Genomic DNA, 17,392 nt, shown 5'->3' with positions numbered 1-17,392 from the left:
GTAAATAAAAAGATATAATGATAATAATAAAAAAAAACTAAATGCAAGTTTATCAGCTACCTATTACATTCCTATCATTATATCAGATGCTGTAGTATTAAAATCATCATTATTATAAAAATAACTGACATTTAGAGAATTGCCTTAAAGTCTGCAAAGAGCCCTAAGTACACTGCCATATCTAGTACTATTATATTAATTTTACTAAGGATAAAACTGAGGCTGAGAGGAGTGAGGTGATTTATTTGCCCCTCATTACACAGCCAGATGTGTCAAAGGCAAGATTTGACCATTGGTCTTCCCACTCTAAGTTCTGTATGCTAGTAACTACATCATGACATTTAAGATATTATATCCACCTAAAAGAAAATTAGTCTCACAGGAGAAATGAGACTTTTTCATTCATACTTGGTGAATGATTGCTTCCGGAAAGTCCAAAATCAGAAGTCAAAAGACTTGGGTTCTAGACTTGGATCTGGCATTAACTATTTGTGTGGCAACTCACATGTTGAACTAGATCACTCCAAGGTCCCTTCCAGCTCTGACATTCCATAATTTAACAAATATGATACATTGATTTGATAAAGTGTTAAATTGGGTCATATTACAATTGAGAACTATGGCTATGGATAAACAGGGCAGGGGATGAAGAAGATTAAAAGTTTAACATTTTGTCCTAGTTTGGTTCCATGCCTGCAAAGAATTATTCAAAGACCAAGGTTTCAGATAAAACATTCTTTTAATAGAAACACATGCAACAATCCTGGGGTAAAAGCAATTCCCATGGCAGTAAATAACAATCTAGAAGGGAAAAAAATGTCTGAAAAGGTTGCAGGCAAGGAGATAAAAAGCCGGAGAAAAGACATTCTCTGGAACTGCTCCAACAAAGTTCGGGAACAGTTTTTGTAGCTTTATAAGGTGTGTGTGTGTGTGTGTGTGTGTGTGTGTATTTGTAAATATATGTATATGTGTGTATGTATGCAGCCAGTGGCCTACTGAAAGAAGTATGTACATACATACACACATATACATATATTTACAAATACACACACACACACATATATATATACACATAGATATAATGTGTATGTATATCCAGTCATGAATATATGGGTATATATGTTCTCTACATAAAATACATACATGTGTGTATATATGTATGTAGAGCTATATATATAAAGTATATAAAGGCACGGTCAGTCCATCTCTAGCGTATCTAGATGTTGGATCTTGGATGTAAGCTACTATATCTCCAATAGAGACTGGGACTTCCTTTCTAGGCAGCAGGAAGAAGGTCCTGTTGTTGCAGCCAGTGGCCTACTGAAAGAAATAGCTAGAGTCTAAGCCTGCTGTGGCTGGTGCTTTCTCCTTCACTCTTTTATAACCAAGAGGGGTTTCAGATCAAAATTATACCTCTCTACAACAAATCAAACAGCTCATTGTCTAGCGGCGGGATTCGTTCCGATTTTAGGATAAATGCTACTTCCTCTGATCCTTCTCAAGGACTAAGTAACAGTTAACTTAATCTCATTAGTTCAGTTGCTTCCTACCAAATGCTGTTTACATAAAAGAGAGTCACAAATAGCTATTAGACCCCCTTTATCAAAGCAAACAGAAATCGAGGAAGTTATACAGATTAGAAAAGACTCTAAAATATACGAGTAAATGCACTAAAGGGGTGCTCTTAGACTTGAGAATTCTAGGTGCTGAGAATCACATGCTTGATTTTCCCACATTTTCAGTTCCAGGGAGATCTCTCATGCACCATTCAGAGACTGAAGCTTGCTTCTCTCAACCTAGCTCTTTCCAATTCTATCTAGAATTCCTTCTTAAGTGCCTTTCATAGGTAAAGGTTCATTGATCTCTTAATCAAATAGCAATCATATTTCCTCTCCATCCAACTCATCATTGGGATTCCCCTCCCATTCCCAGCCACTACTGGACTGTCCCTTTCCCACACCACTCACCCCTGGCCTGTCCCTCACCCATCACACAATAGGTCAGGACTGTGCCTCAGGCAACTGTTCTTCTTAGAAAAGAGTGAAGTTAAATCTTCCATGTCCAAAGGGCCTGCAGCTAGGACCCACATTAATCTGCCTGGAAGTAAAATTAAACCTAGGTCTCCCTATCCCTGGTTGGTATTAAGGGAGTGTAGGGGTTAACTCATACTTATCTGGTTTGACGCACCAAACAGTTGATCACAAATCATTCCTAAATCATATTTCTTTTATATCTCCCTTAGCAGCCAGTATAATCCTAAACATGGAGAAGAAACTTAATAATAGATTGAGTAAATACAGGAAAGTAATTTTTGTTTTGGTGCATTAAAATGAGATCTATAAGACAAAAGTTATTACATAAGAAAGAATTTAGTACCATTTGAAAATTGAATTTACTCCCACCCTGAACAAATGCAATTCACTAATCGTGCTCCACTTTCCATATCTCACATGTACATAGAGAAAAGAGATGAAACAGTGCCTTTGGAAATACTGCCAATGTTGGAAGGGAAAATAGACTAAGTAAAAGGAACAACGGATTTCACCTACCTCTCTTCTCTCAGAAAACAGGGAAGAAACCACAGGAGCTGAATGAGGAATAAGGTCAATATATCAGTTTGTTTTTGGTTTATTGGGCTTTGTAGGGTCAGTGGTATTGAGACAATAAACTTCCCTTTTGCCATTCAGACTTTTCGGGTTCATGAATTCTTTCATGTTGGACCTGAGCACCAATGGGCACTCCAATTCTCACAACTCTCTACACTGCCACTAATTGCACCAAACCTGAGTATGGAAATCTTGGTTTAGATTAAGAATTGGAGATAATATATTATTACGTGGTCTGTATCTCTACTAGTGCACCAGGTAGTTGCTTACTTTGCTCAATAAAGAATTTTGGTTAGAGAAATACTAATTGCCTTTCCCACTCAAAAGGAAAACCCTCAAATGTCTATTTGAAGTTGTTCCTCTACTCAGGAGAACTAATAGTTGTATTCAGGGTGTGGTATGAATATCATCAAACATGAATACTGTGCAACGAGATGAATTTTTTAAAAATAGATTTTATGTTGGTAATCTCTCTAAAGAACTTGACTGATATATTCTCCTTTCCCCAATTTGTTTTAATTTTTCCTTATATTTAACTTTTATCTTATAGATCTCATTTCAATGCATGAGAAAAAGAGGGATGGAGAGAGAGAGAGAGAGAAAGAAAAAGAGACATTCACAGAGAGAGAGAGACAGAGACAGACAGAGACAGAGACAAAGAAAGGAGAGACAGAGAGAAAGAGAATTCATTGCACGGTCTTGGATGTAAATTTTTAAAATTCAAATATGTTACTTTCAAACAAAACTTAAACACAGTTTGTATTCCAACTGAATACTAAGGTTTGATTATGTCACAACTCTGCAGGAGAAATGTGATGAAAGTTGAGTGCCTGGGAAATGATCACATTAAAATTGTTTTCTTATTTATTTTGTCATATAAATTTTTAAAATGTTTTAGCCTTGATTGCTCAATCCATCACAAAAAAAATGCAATCTGATCTTGAGTCTTCCCTGATAGCAATAACTCCCCAACAAGAAAACCAGTATTGTAGTCCTTAAAAACATGTGGCCATCTACCACATTGTAGAGAGCAAGCAAATGACTAGAGAAAGGGAAGCAGTGGGATTTGGGGATGACATAAAGGTAGGAAGCTGTCTTTTTTTTTTTTAAATAGCTATTTACAAGATACATACATGGGTAATTTTTCAGTGTTGACAATTGCAAGACCTTTTGTTCCAACTTTTCCCCTCCTTCCCCTCACCCTCTCCCCCAGATGGCAGGCTGACCAATACATGTCAAATATGTTAAAGTATAAGTTAAACACAATATATGTATATATGTTCAAACAGTTATTTTGCTGTACAAAAAGAATCGGACTTTGAAATAGTGTACAATTAGCCTGTGAAGGAAATAAAAAATGCAGGCGGACAAAAATATAAAGATTTGGAATTCTATGTAGGGTTCATAGTCATCTCCCAGAGTTCTTTCTCTGGGTGAAGCTGGTTCAATTCATTCCTGCTCTATTGGAACTGATTTGGTTCATCTCATTGTGAAGAAGGCCACATAGGAAGCTGTCTTAATAATATCTATAATGTAGTACGAATGCCATGTTTTAAATTTGGTAAGACATTTCACGTAGGGAAAGGGAAAGATGTTTCCAAACTCTAGTAACTTAAATTCACTGACTATAGACCAAAGGGGTGAAGCTGTAGACATAGGGATAGTATGTAATTAATGCTTGTTGACTGACTGACTTCCTGAAGGGAGGAACTGAATCACTTTTATTTACCTTTGTCTTTCTGCCAAGACCTATTGAAATGCATTGCTCATACCAATGCTTAATAAATATTTATTGGCTGGATAAAAGATGAAAAAAAATGTGAAAATAATGATTCTTATGATGACACAATTCTCCCACCCTATTTTTCTGTGGTACTGCATCTGTTGGTCCTCTTTTACATGGCAAGATATAGAGGGAGTGAAAAATTCGTTTAGACTCAAACATTACAGGAAGTATTGATGAGGACTATTCCATAGCACTCAGAGTTTTGAACTTGGAATCAGGAAGACATAGTTTCTAATTCTGACTCAGATATTTGCCAGTTATCCCACCCTGGGAGGCCTCCTATAAACTCTCTCAGTCTCAGTTTTGTTATTTTAAAATGAGGATAATAAAAGGACCAACCCACAGTGTGGTTGTGAGGATTAAATAAGATAATATATTTAAAGGACTTTGCAAACCTGCAAAGTGTATAAAAAGGTTATATTTTTATTATCATTATTACCATCCTTTTTCTTGCCTATGTTGATATTTGGTTCTGTATTCCTGCTTATGATATCCAGAGCAGCAAAGAGAGGCATTAAAATATTATTGCTCAGAGAAGTAATGTAAATGTTCTCTTGCTGTACCATGAGATGCCAAGGTCAGTATTTTACTTTTGGTTTTCCTTGTGGGTCAAGAGACATTCTCTTTGAGGTCTAATGTTTCTCAAGCAAAATGTACAATATGGCTATTTTAGTAACTCCCTAACAATCTTTACCTCTTAACTAAAAAAGAGGAAGCTCAAATGTGTTTTTTTTTTTAATACCAGGTGTCCATATTGATTGTAACATTTTGTTGTTGTTGTTGTTGTAAGAAAGATCTGCAAAACAAGGTGGGTACTCATGAAATAGGGAATGACTAAACATATAATGGTGTATTCACTTAATATAAAATGACAAAGGGATTGCTTTAGAGAAAAATGGGAAGATTTTTGACAACTGATGCAGAGTGAAGTGAGTAGAACCCAGGAGAATAATTTATACAATAGTTATAGTATTGTAAAGAAAAACAACTTTGAAAGATTTAAGAATGCTGATCAATGGTCTAAAGGACTGAAGATAAAAAAAATCCTATCTATCTCTAGAACAAAGCTTCTTAAACTACAGGTCCTGACTTCATATAGAGTCATGAAACTGAATGTGAGAAAAAATTTGGCAACAGAGAAAGGTATCAAATATTTCACCAAGAATTAATTATTTATGTAAAAATAAAATGCATATTAATCTTATTAGTATGCAAATTTGCTTTCATCTTTAATAAATGATAAAATTATAGTTATGCCAAAGAATTTTTGAAAAATAAATTTATTATTTATTATCAGTAAATATTTGATCTGCATATATATTTTTTATACCTATATACCAGGGTCCTGTAAAAATTCCTTGAACAAAAAAGGGTTGTGAGTGGAAAAAATTTAAGAAATCTTGCCCTAGAACAAGAGGCAATAAATTAAATATGCAGAGTGGAATACATTTTTGGAGGAGGCTAGTATAAAAGATTTGTTTTGCTAGCACATGCATATTTCTTATAAGAGTTTTCTTTATCTTTTTCTTTTTTTTTTCCTAGGGGGAAAAGGAGAAGAAAAAAATAAATGCTTATTAAATTTTTTTCTTAATGAAATTCTAGTTAATATAATGAAAAAATATACCTTCAGAGGATTGATGATGACTCACACTTTCCACCTCAGCTAAACCGTAGATCCTGGGCTGAAAAAATGACCCCGTATGTTGTTGTTTTTTCTTCTTGGATTTCCTGATCAGAACTTGATCTGATTTTTTAGATCTCTTTGGAAACAATTCCTTTTTACTACTCTCTCATAATACAATTTTCTCATCTTTGCTATTAGAATTCAGGTGACTAGTACCTATATTTAACTTTCCATTAATTAATCCTTTCCATATGTTAAGGAGGGCTTTGTTGTATTCTATCCTCCTCTTCACACCTCTCTTTCCTTCTCAGGTGATGTGTTCACATATAACAGGGATAATGATGTGGAAACAAGGTATTACCACCTAAAGGTCACTTTACAAAATATGAACACTTTCTCTCTGATTTAGTCATAAGGAAGCAATAGCATTTGGTGAGAAGAAAAAAATACCCCTGTAATACAACAAACAGTTAAGAGTGGGAGGGAGAGAATGTGGAAGTCAAAGATGATCATGACATCAGAGACATGATAGCATGATGTGCAAGTGAATTGGATTAAAATGAGTGAAGGCCTTACACAGTCATCAACCTCCCTTTCTGCATCTGGGTCCTGTGGCAAGATGTAGATCAGCATGACTGGAGATAGTTCTGGATGTAGTAAGAAATCTTGAGCTTTTTAAGTTAAGGTCTTTAAGTTAAGGTTGGACTGAAGCAACTGCCCATTTAGTGATTAAAGCTAGGAAAGTAAGTTTTGGGAGTCCAGGACAGAAGACCATAATAGAAGAAGAAACTGGCTTATAAGAGGGAATAGTTCTTAGGGAAACGTGACTTCTTTTTCCTCCTCACCCAACTGACATGCATATAGAAGCAGAATTATTTACTTAGGAGATATGTCATCTAGCAGTCTTAGAATCAATTCTGGAGAATTTAAGGCACAGTTGAGGGATCAAAGACAAAACTCCAGACAGACACAAATATGGAGAGATCATCTGAACCTGGGAACAGCTTCAAGGAACGTGATCCTTGAAAGGAGAAAAGAGAAACAATTATGGGCTTAAGAGAGAGAGCTAATGCTGGCAATCAAGAATAGGAGTTCAGAGACAGATTCTGGGAGCTTAACTGAACAATCCAATGTGAAGAGACGTTGCACAAAGAAGGACCCAACAGGAGAGAAAGAACATCAAATCAGAAAGGACTCCCCAAGAAGGAAAAGTATCCAGAAGTACTATAATTGCCTTGGTCCACGTGCATTCTCTATGTGTGTAGCTCAATAATATTTTATTTTGTGTCCACTCTTTTAATGGACAATGTGTGTATTTGTTGGAGATTGTATCCTCAATTTATCAAGGGAGGATACTTTGTGACTGATGTTTTACTGTTCCATTTTAATAAATGTCTTTGCTAAGAGGTAATCATGACTACTACTACTACTACTGAGAAGAAAACCAGTGGTGACTCATGAACTACAGCTATTAGATCCCAGACCCAATGTCTGGCAGCTGTGGAAAGTATCAGTCATTCTCTGGGAACCCAAACTCAAATTGAAATTGAATGGCTATTGTATAGAGGGTCCTTTACATATACATTTATATCATCATTTTTATTTGAAAACACAAACTAAAAGTATTGTTCATCCAGGAAAAAAAATTAATTCTTTCTGGTTGACATTTTTTAAAGAGCAGAACTTAATCTATTTTCAATGAGTTACTAGGTTCATCTAATATTTCATCACTTCCTTGACTATTAAATCTAAGAAACCCAGGGGCAGCTCTTGCTACAATGGATAGAGCACTGGCCCTGGAGTCAGGAGAACCTGACTTCAAATCTAGCCTCAGACACTTATTAACTGTGTGATCCTGGGCAAGTCACTTAACCCCAACTGCCTCATCAAAAAAGAAAGAAAGAAAGAAACTTGCAATTAATCTAAACACTTCATTGATCTTTGAGGTCAGAGTTGAAGAATGAGGATTGTATTTAATAGTGACATTTAGTTTTTATTCTTTATTGGTCAGCGATTGATTTCCCTGAAATGAATATTTCTTATCAGTTATGCTTTATTTGGATTTTTGAAAAGTTTTTCTTTTAAAATGATTTATTACTGCCTTTTATTTTTATGTCACAGTAATTTCTGGATATATATCACTTTTCTTCCCTCTCTTTACTCTTTCCCTAAAAAGAACCCTATCTTTCCATAAAGAAAAATAAGCAACAAACAATAGTGACCAAGATTGACAAAATTCTTAATCTGCTATCTTTGTACCTAAGGGGAGGCAATATGTTTTGTATGTTCTCTCAGACTAAAATTATTATAATTACTATGTAATAAGATTCCTTTTAGTTTTCCTTTCACTTATATTCTTGTAGTTATTATGTGTTATATTGTTTTTCTAGGTCTACTTCAATATTCATCTTTCATGTGAATATTACTGTTTCTCTGAATTTTTCTGACATATAATTTTTTTTACTATACAATAATATTCCATTGCAGTCATATTCTACAGCTTATTTAGCCATTTCTCCCAAATGATGGGCATCATATTTTACTTCTTTGCAACTACAAAAAAGTGCTGCTATCAATATTTTAGTGCACAATGGACCCTTGTATCTGAAATCTTTTAACTCCTTGGATTATGATCCATGTGATAGGAATGTTATATCAGAAAGTATGAACATTTAACATATCCTTCTCACATAACATTGTTTTCCAGGATGATTAGACCAATTCACAAATACACAAATAATGCATTAATGTGCCTATTTTTCCCTAACTCCTGCAATATTGACTGTTTCTAATTTTGGTCATCTTTGCAAATTAGAAAGGTAAAAATTGCTTTGATGAGAATTTCTCTCATTTTTAATGTTCTGGAATAAGATTTTATGTGGGATTTGTTGTTTGCTGTTTTTCTTTTGAAAATTGTTCATATCCTATGACCACCTGATAAGAATGACTCTTGTTTTATGTTTAAAAGGAATTTTACTGTGCATTCCCAAATCATCTAAGAGGGAGGCACTCATTTGGAGAATGATGAATAAGATATGGGAATAGGATAAGAGATGGGAATAATAGCACCCATCTCCTAGAATTGTGAGAGTCAAATGAGATACTTGTAAACTGCTTAGTATGGAGTCTGGCATATAGTAGGCACTATATAAATGCCTTTTTCATCTATTTCAGGTAATTAAAACTTTTTTCCTTTTACATATTTCAAAAAATCCAAATAAAGAATAACTGACAAGAAATTTCATTCCAGAGAAATCAATCGCTGACCAAAAAAGAATAAAAACTAAATGTCACTGTTAAACACAATCCTCATTCTTCAACTCTGACCTCAAAGATCAATAAAATGTTTAGATTAATTGAAGGTTCCTTCCTTCCTTTTTTCCTTCCTTCCTCCCACCTTTCTTTCTTTCTTTCTCTTTCTCTCTCTCTCTCTCTCTCTCTCTCTCTCTCTCTCTCTCTCTCTCTCTCTCTCTCTCTCTCTTTTTCTTTCTTTCTTTCTTCAGTGATATTTAATGCAAACAGTTTCCCCCTTCTCAGTTGTTTCACTTCTCAGTCTTACTAGTATTGACTTTTAAAACTTTTATGTACGGACCCATATTGTGGTAGTTTGTCCTTCATTCTCGAAGAGGACCATGATCTCAGGGAGATACCGAGAAATGTAGGTGAATTGGACTTAAGTGAGGGAGGTCTGTTGCAAGATCACCTGCCTCACCTTCCCCTCTAGAGCCATCTGGGTCTAGTGGTCAGATAAAAATCAGGACGACAGGAGATAGTCCTGCATGCAGTGGGAGGCCTTGGCTTTTGTAAGCTAAAGTCTTCAACAGGTCTCAATTTGACTGAGGCTGCACCCATTCAGAGATTAAAGTGATTAAAGCAATTGAGCCAAAGAATCTTCACTTTTACCCAGTCCCACCCCCCCAAATGTAAATAAATTAATGAATGAATCTGGGTGGGGGAGATCCTCAGGGTTTCTGGTCAAAGCAGAAATGATTGCTATTTATATTCAATCTGAGTTGATCAGAACCCAAAAGGGGCTCAGCCTAAAACTCACAGATCCTAGAATTGAGGATAAGATTGGTTTTCCTTTAAGGCCTGGTCTTTAAGAAAGAAATCCAACCAGTAAACCCCAAGATACCTGGGGAGGCTTCAGAGATCTTGGAGAGACTATGGGGAACCATAATGCACAGAATGCTCGACCTGAATTCAGAAGCCTTGAGTTGAAATCCAGCTTCAGATACTTTCTAGCTGTGACCCTGGATAAGTCACAACCCTGTTTGCCTCTGTTTCCTCAAATGCAAAATGAGAACAATAGTACCCATCTCCTAGAGTTGGGAGAGCCAAAAGAAATATTTATAAATTGCTTAGTATGGAGCCTGGCATATAGTAGGCACTATATAAATGCCTATTTTATCTATTTCAGGTAATCAAAACTTTTTTTTTTCTTTTACAATCTCTTCGTTTCCCTTATCATATAAGCATGAAATATGTCCTCCCATTCTCTAAATTATTTTTAATTTTTTTTAATGACATGATGTTTTCCACCCCTGTACAACCTATGGAATTTACTCTCACTTTGGGGTCTTTTGGCATCCTCATATTCCTGAAAGGATCACCTTAGAAGCCTTAAAGGATTGATCACCTAATTGGGGAAACCTTCCCAGATTTTCCAGAGGTTACTGCTCCACATCTCCTTAAATCACCTTATATGTTAGATTCCCATTAAAATACAAGCTCCTTAAGTGCTGGGCTATTTTATTTTCTGCCTTTACCTAGAGCCTAGACAGTGCTTTATTCATAATATTGAATCAGAATTGAATTCTGATACCAAACTAAACTTATAGGATAACAATAACAAAATAATTGAAGAATTTTACTGAATGCTGTTAAAATGACTAAAATCCCCCCTCCCCCATAATATACTTATAGTTGTTATATTAATGATTCTTTCTTCCCATTTCTTCTTTAGGCTTTATTTTATGTTCCAGTATTACATTTTTGTGATTTAAAAAAAGTATTTTACACATGAACAGATGCTAAGTGAGCAGAACCATGAGATCATTGTCCTGTCTAGTCCCAGTCCCTTTCCAGAAAACAAGGCTGCTCCTGCTCTCCCTTCTTTTCTTCTAGTCTTTCTTCTCTTCCCCTTCCTTACCCTACCACTACCACACTGGATATTTTAGTAGCATAATTGAATAAAGGGAAAGTAAAGACAATCACTATTTTAAAGTACTTTTTTTAAAAAAAGGTTTTTATTTTCAAAATATAAGCATAGTTTTCAACATTCAACATTCACAATTCAACATTGTGTTCCAAATTTTTTTTCTCCTTCCCTTCCCTTACCTCCTCCCCCAGATAGCAAGCAATCCAATATGTTAAACACATGTGACTCCTCTATACATATTTCCACACAAGAAAATCAAACCAAAAAGAAAAGAAAATAAGAAAACAAAAAGAAAACATCACAAGACCATTGGAACTGGCTTAAATCATCTTGTTGTTGAAAAGAGCCACTCTGCCAGATTTGATCATTATATAATCTTGTTATTGTTTTGAAAATAAAAAGCTTTAATAAAAAAAAAAAAGATGTCAAGATATCAGGAGACAACCTGTTTTCCAAAGCCCATAACAACCCTTTGTGTTCACTCTCTGGATGATCTCACCCTCTGGCAAAATGTATTGTTTTGATGAGCACCGGCTATGTCTCTAAGTGTGGCCAAAGTTCTGGTCTTGAAGCCCTGTCATGAGATTTAAACTTGTCACATTGTTGCTCTTCTCATTGTCAGTGCTACAGCTCACTATTAGCACTACCCAACTATTGCTGTATGTATTGAATCTCCTCATATTGCCTTGGATTCTCCCACTGATGACAGCGCTCTTAGCACACATGTTTAGATCCCTTTCTTATTTGCAAGCTGTTTCCCTCAGTTTAAAATTAAATTTCTGTTTGATTCCCGAGTCTTTTATCTTTAGCCTGGTCTTAGGTGGTTAGAGGCAAGTTTGGTCTGGTTGGTGTTAATTGATATCAGAAGAGGGATTGGATATTGAATCAGACCATCCAATTCTCCAATCCCTGTGGGAACAGATCAGGTAGCAGTGGAGGTTTATTTCTCCTAAGTCTGAGCCCACCTTGTCTTACAAATCCTCTATCTTCATCCCTGCTCCAATTTCCAAGTTCCCACCTTGGCTGAACTCAGCATTCTTTGTGAGGAAAACTCCAGATCCTCTCCAATGACCTGCTTCACTGTAACAAGAATATTCTTTCTTAAATTGCATACTTCTGTTGGTCTTTCTACATGCCTCTGCAATTTTAAAACTACATGTGTCTGCATTTTTAAACTGCACGCTTTGGATACTGTGTACCTCTGTAAAATTAGAATTGTAATTGTGTGGTTAAAATTATCTGTGACTCTCCTTGTTTTATCTGTAAAATGTAAAATATTGGAGCAGCTAAGTGGTGCAATAAATAGAGTACCAGCCTTGAAATCCTGAGGACCTGAGTTCAAATCAAGTCTCAGACACTAACACTTCCTGTGTGACACTGGGCAAATCATTTAACCCCAATTGCCTTAGCAAAAAAAAAAAAAAGTAAAATATCTGTGTTGTGTTTGTGTTGTTTGTAGATTCAGTTACCTTGAAAGATTGAAAATGCAGCTAGCCAGAAAAACCTCTGAAGGCTGTAACCAGAAGGTTCAGAACTTTGGGAAAGATTAATGAACTTTTATATATTAAGACAATCAGTATTCAGGACTAATTCTCACTTTAGGCTTTCCAAAGGAGATTAGAGGAAGTAAAGAAAAAAATCTTCAAGACATTTTCCCCCTGTCATTTCAAATTTGGCTATGCTAGAATTACAGAAATAAAGTCAGATAATAAAGGTTTGTAGAATTACTAAAAACATCTTAGCAAATTAAGAGGTTTGAAGATTAATCATTTTAAGATTGCAGAAGACAATTCCTGGGGCCCAGGGGTAATTCTAGGAACTCATTTCCTTGTGAAATATCTTAAGTTTCGGGGTACCACCCTGTAGAATTTATTTTAAGGAAAAATAAGGAGTAGAGCCCATAAAAGTTTTAAAAGTAAATGATAACTTAATAGCTTCATTGTTCTATAGCAATGAAGGAAGACACCTAGTTTTCAAAGAATCAAAAAGTGAAAAAAGAAAAAAATAGGTAAATGATTTGCACTTTGTAGCAACCTCTTGTTAACCCTTTCTTAACATTTCTGATCATGAAAGAGAAAAGAATTGTTGAAACCAAAAAGATTCCTATGCCTTCCCCAGATCAGAGACCCTCTGTTAACCCCTCTAAATTCAGATCAGATTCTCAAATACAGGTGTTGAAAAAAATGCTAAAAAATATGTAGGGAAACTTGAATTATGTTCCAACTGCAGAAATTAGTTGTTCAATCTTAAGTTATCTCATCTCTATTTGCCTCAGTTTCCTGATTTGTAAAGACACAAATAATAATAGTACCTACCTACCAGGATTGTTGTGAAAATAAAATAATATGATTGTTAAGTACTTAATTTAATGACTAACATATGCTAAGCATTGCAGTATTTCTTTAACTAAATGCAATTCTGTTTCATACCTGATAACTCTAAAATTGTCCTAAAATTTCAAAGGTAATAAGATCAATGATTTTTACTTGGGATAATTTAGAAATTCAAGTGTTATCACCTGATGTTTATTATAATTCTAATGCACCTATATTATAAAATTTGACTTTGTGCCAGAAATGCTATTAGACAAAACAACTTTTTAATCTGGATGCTATTATATATTAATTGGACTTCCAAAAAGATATTTTTTTAAAAGTAAATACTGAACATTGTTAAATAGTTAATGAAATATATTTTGTTATAAAGCAAATAGCAAATTTTCACTTGAAATTCTTGGCTATTATGAAAGTATACGGGGTGGTTCAAAGATCTAGCTCAACATATCAATGATGACTCAATTAGCAGGTAGTAGCTGTATGTCTGAAGCCTCAGAATATGGTTAGTTTTAATTTATAAGGATTAATGAAACATTAACTGTTAGAGAAACATCAGGAAAGATATTCAAACCCGAAGTTGTTGTTAGTGAAATTTTGTTATTTAAGGTTAAAATTCTTAGGAGTGTAATTTATTGTTGCTTTGAGCTTTGATTATAGGGATAGTTGCCTAAATTGTCATGAAGCCAAGAAAAGAATGGCATGTGGAATATGGGAATTGCTAAAGATAGATGTCTGGACCTGGGAAAAGTTTGGGGGATGACTCTGGCATGATCTAGGTAGGATTCTCCTGATTTTATTTCTTTGTGTTGTTTCCTTTCTGAAAAAAAATTTCCCTACCTGCTTAATTCTGAGCTTTGCTTTTTTTTTTTCCTTTTTTAAAAATTGCATCCTGGTTATACATGTAATTGATTTTTAAAAATATACATTTCTTTATGAATCATGTTGGGAGAGAAAAATCAGAACAAAAGGAAAAAACCATGAGAGAAAAAGAAACAGAAGAAAAAAGGGGGGGAAAAGTGAACACAGCATGTGTTAATTTACATTTAGTCTTCATATTTCTTTCTCAATGCAGAAGGCATTTTCCATTCAGAGTTTTTTGGAATTGCTTTAGATCATTGAACTGCTGAGGAGAACCAAATCTTTCATAGTTCTACATTCTTGCTGTTATTGTGTACGATGTATTCCTGGTTCTACCAGCTTCACTCAGCATCAGTTCATGTAAATCTTTCTAGGCCTTTCTAAAAGCAGCTTGTTCATCATTTTTTAAATAGAATAATAATATTCCAATACGCAACTTATTTAGGCATTCTTCAACTGATGGGCATCTACTCATTTTCCAATTCTTCACCACCACAAATAGGGCTGCCACAAATATTTTTGCACACGTCCGTCCTTTCCTCTTTTTTTATGATCTCTTTGGGATATAGACTCAGTAGACACTGCTGGATCAAAGAGTATGCAGAGTTTTATAGCCGTTTGGGCATAGTTCCAAATTGCTCTCCAGACTGGTTGGATCATTTCACAACTCCACCAACAGTGCATTAGTGTCCCAGTTTTACCAAATCTCTCAAATATTTGTCATTATCTTTTCCTGTCATCTTAGCCAATCTGAGAGGTGTCTTAATTTGCATTTCTCTGATCAATAGTGATTTAGAGCATCTTTTCATATGACCAAAAATGGTTTCAATTTTTTATCTGAAAATTGTTCATATCCTTTGACCATTTATCAATTAGAGAATGGCTTGAATTCTTATAAATTTGAGTCAATTCTCTATATATTTTAGAAATAAGGCCTTTATTGGAACTCTTTAATATAAAAAGTTTTCCCAATTTATTGCTTCCCTTCAAATTTTGTCTGCATTAGTTTTGTTTGTACAAAAACTTTTAAACTTAATATAATCAAAATTATCTATTTGGTGTTTAATCATGAGTTCCAGTTCTTTGGGCTCAAATTCCTTCTCCACAGATCTGAGAGGTAAACTATCCTATGGTCTTCTAATTTGCTTATGATATCTCTTTATGTATAAATTTTGAACCCATTTCAATCTTATCTTGTTTATGATGTTAGGTATGAGTCAATGCTTAGTTTCTGCCATACTAGTTTCCAATTTTCCCAGTAGTTTATGTCAAGTTGTGAGTTCTTATCCCAAATCTGGGATCTTTGGGATTGTCAAACACTAGATTGCTATAATTATTAACTATTTTGTCCTGCAATCCTAACCTATTCCACTGATTGATTATTCTTATTTCTTAGCCAGTACTAAATGGTTTGGATGACTGCTGCTTTATAATATAGTTTTACATCTGGCATAGCTAAGCCACCTTCACTGGCATTTTTTTAAATTTATTCCCTTGAAGTTCTTGACCTTTTGTTCTTCCAGATGAACTTTGTTATTTTTTCTAAGTCTATAAAAAAATTGATTTGTTTTGGTTTGGTTTGGTATGGCACTAAATAATTAGATTTAGGTAATATTGTCATTTTTATTATATTCGCTCAGCCTACCCATGAGCACTTGATATTTTTCCAACTGCTTAGGTCTGACTTTGTGTGGAAAGTGTTTTGTAGTTGTGTTCATATAATTCTTGACTTTCCCTTGGCAGATAGATTCCCAAATATTTTATACTATTGACAACTATTTTGAACGAAATTTTTTGTGAGATGGACCACTTTCATAGACAAGTTAAATTCAGAAAAATTCAGCAAAACAAATAACTGTTAGCCCTGTTAATATATGTACTTGAAATAACACATTTTACAAAGTTTCAGTCGTTTTTTCAATTGTGTCTGACTCTTCATGACCCCATTTGGATGTTTTTGGGCAACTGGAGTGGTTTGCCATTGACTTTTTCTGATCATTTTACAGATGAGGAAACTTGTGGGTTTTTTTCTTCTTTAAAATAAGTAGAATAGTTCTCTCTGGAGGAGAGAGCAGGTTTCTCGGGGGAGGTTTTCTTGGAGGCAGCCTTAGTATCAGTTCAGATCAATAATTACCCCAAATGCAGCCAGCTGGTAAACATACAAACATTTATTTCTCCTTCCAAGTCTTGTCTCTTTCCTTGGGCCCGGATAGCTAGATTCTTAGAGGTCTATCTCTCTGCTTGGTTTCAAGAGCTCCCTCCAAATGTCTCCAAATCCAAAAGTTTTGTCTTTCAGCCTCTGCCTCTGCTTTCTTCAGCCTCCAGCCAGCACAAAGATGGAATGAATCTCTTGTCTCCTTCACTTGGGGCTCGGCTAGCTTTCTGGAGAGTCTTTCAGACCAGCTTGGTCTCAGTGGGGGGAGTGCAGGAGCCCAGCCACCAACCACAGTGGTGTGAGATGAAGATGAATCTGGTTGTGCCTCTGAGAGAGCCTTCTCAATCTTCCGCTGAACTCTCGACTCATAGCTTCTTCCTCTCAAAACTCTTCTTCGGCTACCAGCCAGCCAAGTGGAAACTATTCTTGAATGAATCACTCTTCACTGGCTTATATATGACTCTTCTGAAAGAATGGGATTATGGGTTTTCTCCCATAGTGCTCTCTGGCCCTAAGAGCTTCAAGGGAGGTGTGAATTCAGATAGCTCATACTAAACCCTGAAATTTCCCAAATGTGTGAACTCCAATGAGTAAAGGTGCAAACACAAGCATTGTATCAATTAGTTCTACTTAATACCTTGTTTCAGGTTCTGGCCCAAAACATCAACTCTAATGAGTGAGCAGTTTGTAAAGATTCCAATAGAAACTGAGGCAAACAGGCTTAAATGTCTTATCCAGAGTCACAGGTAATACGTGTATGAGGCTGGATTTGAATTTAGGAAAAGTAATCTTCCTGACTCCCGGTCTGGTGTTCTACTAACTGCAACATTTAGCCACCCCTATTACAAAATTTACAGTAAGTCATA

The sequence above is a fragment of the Antechinus flavipes genome, chromosome 6 (assembly GCF_016432865.1).
Source record: "Antechinus flavipes isolate AdamAnt ecotype Samford, QLD, Australia chromosome 6, AdamAnt_v2, whole genome shotgun sequence".
NCBI classification, from domain to species: Eukaryota; Metazoa; Chordata; class Mammalia; order Dasyuromorphia; family Dasyuridae; genus Antechinus; species Antechinus flavipes.
Note: the sequence above shows the minus strand (reverse complement) of the source record.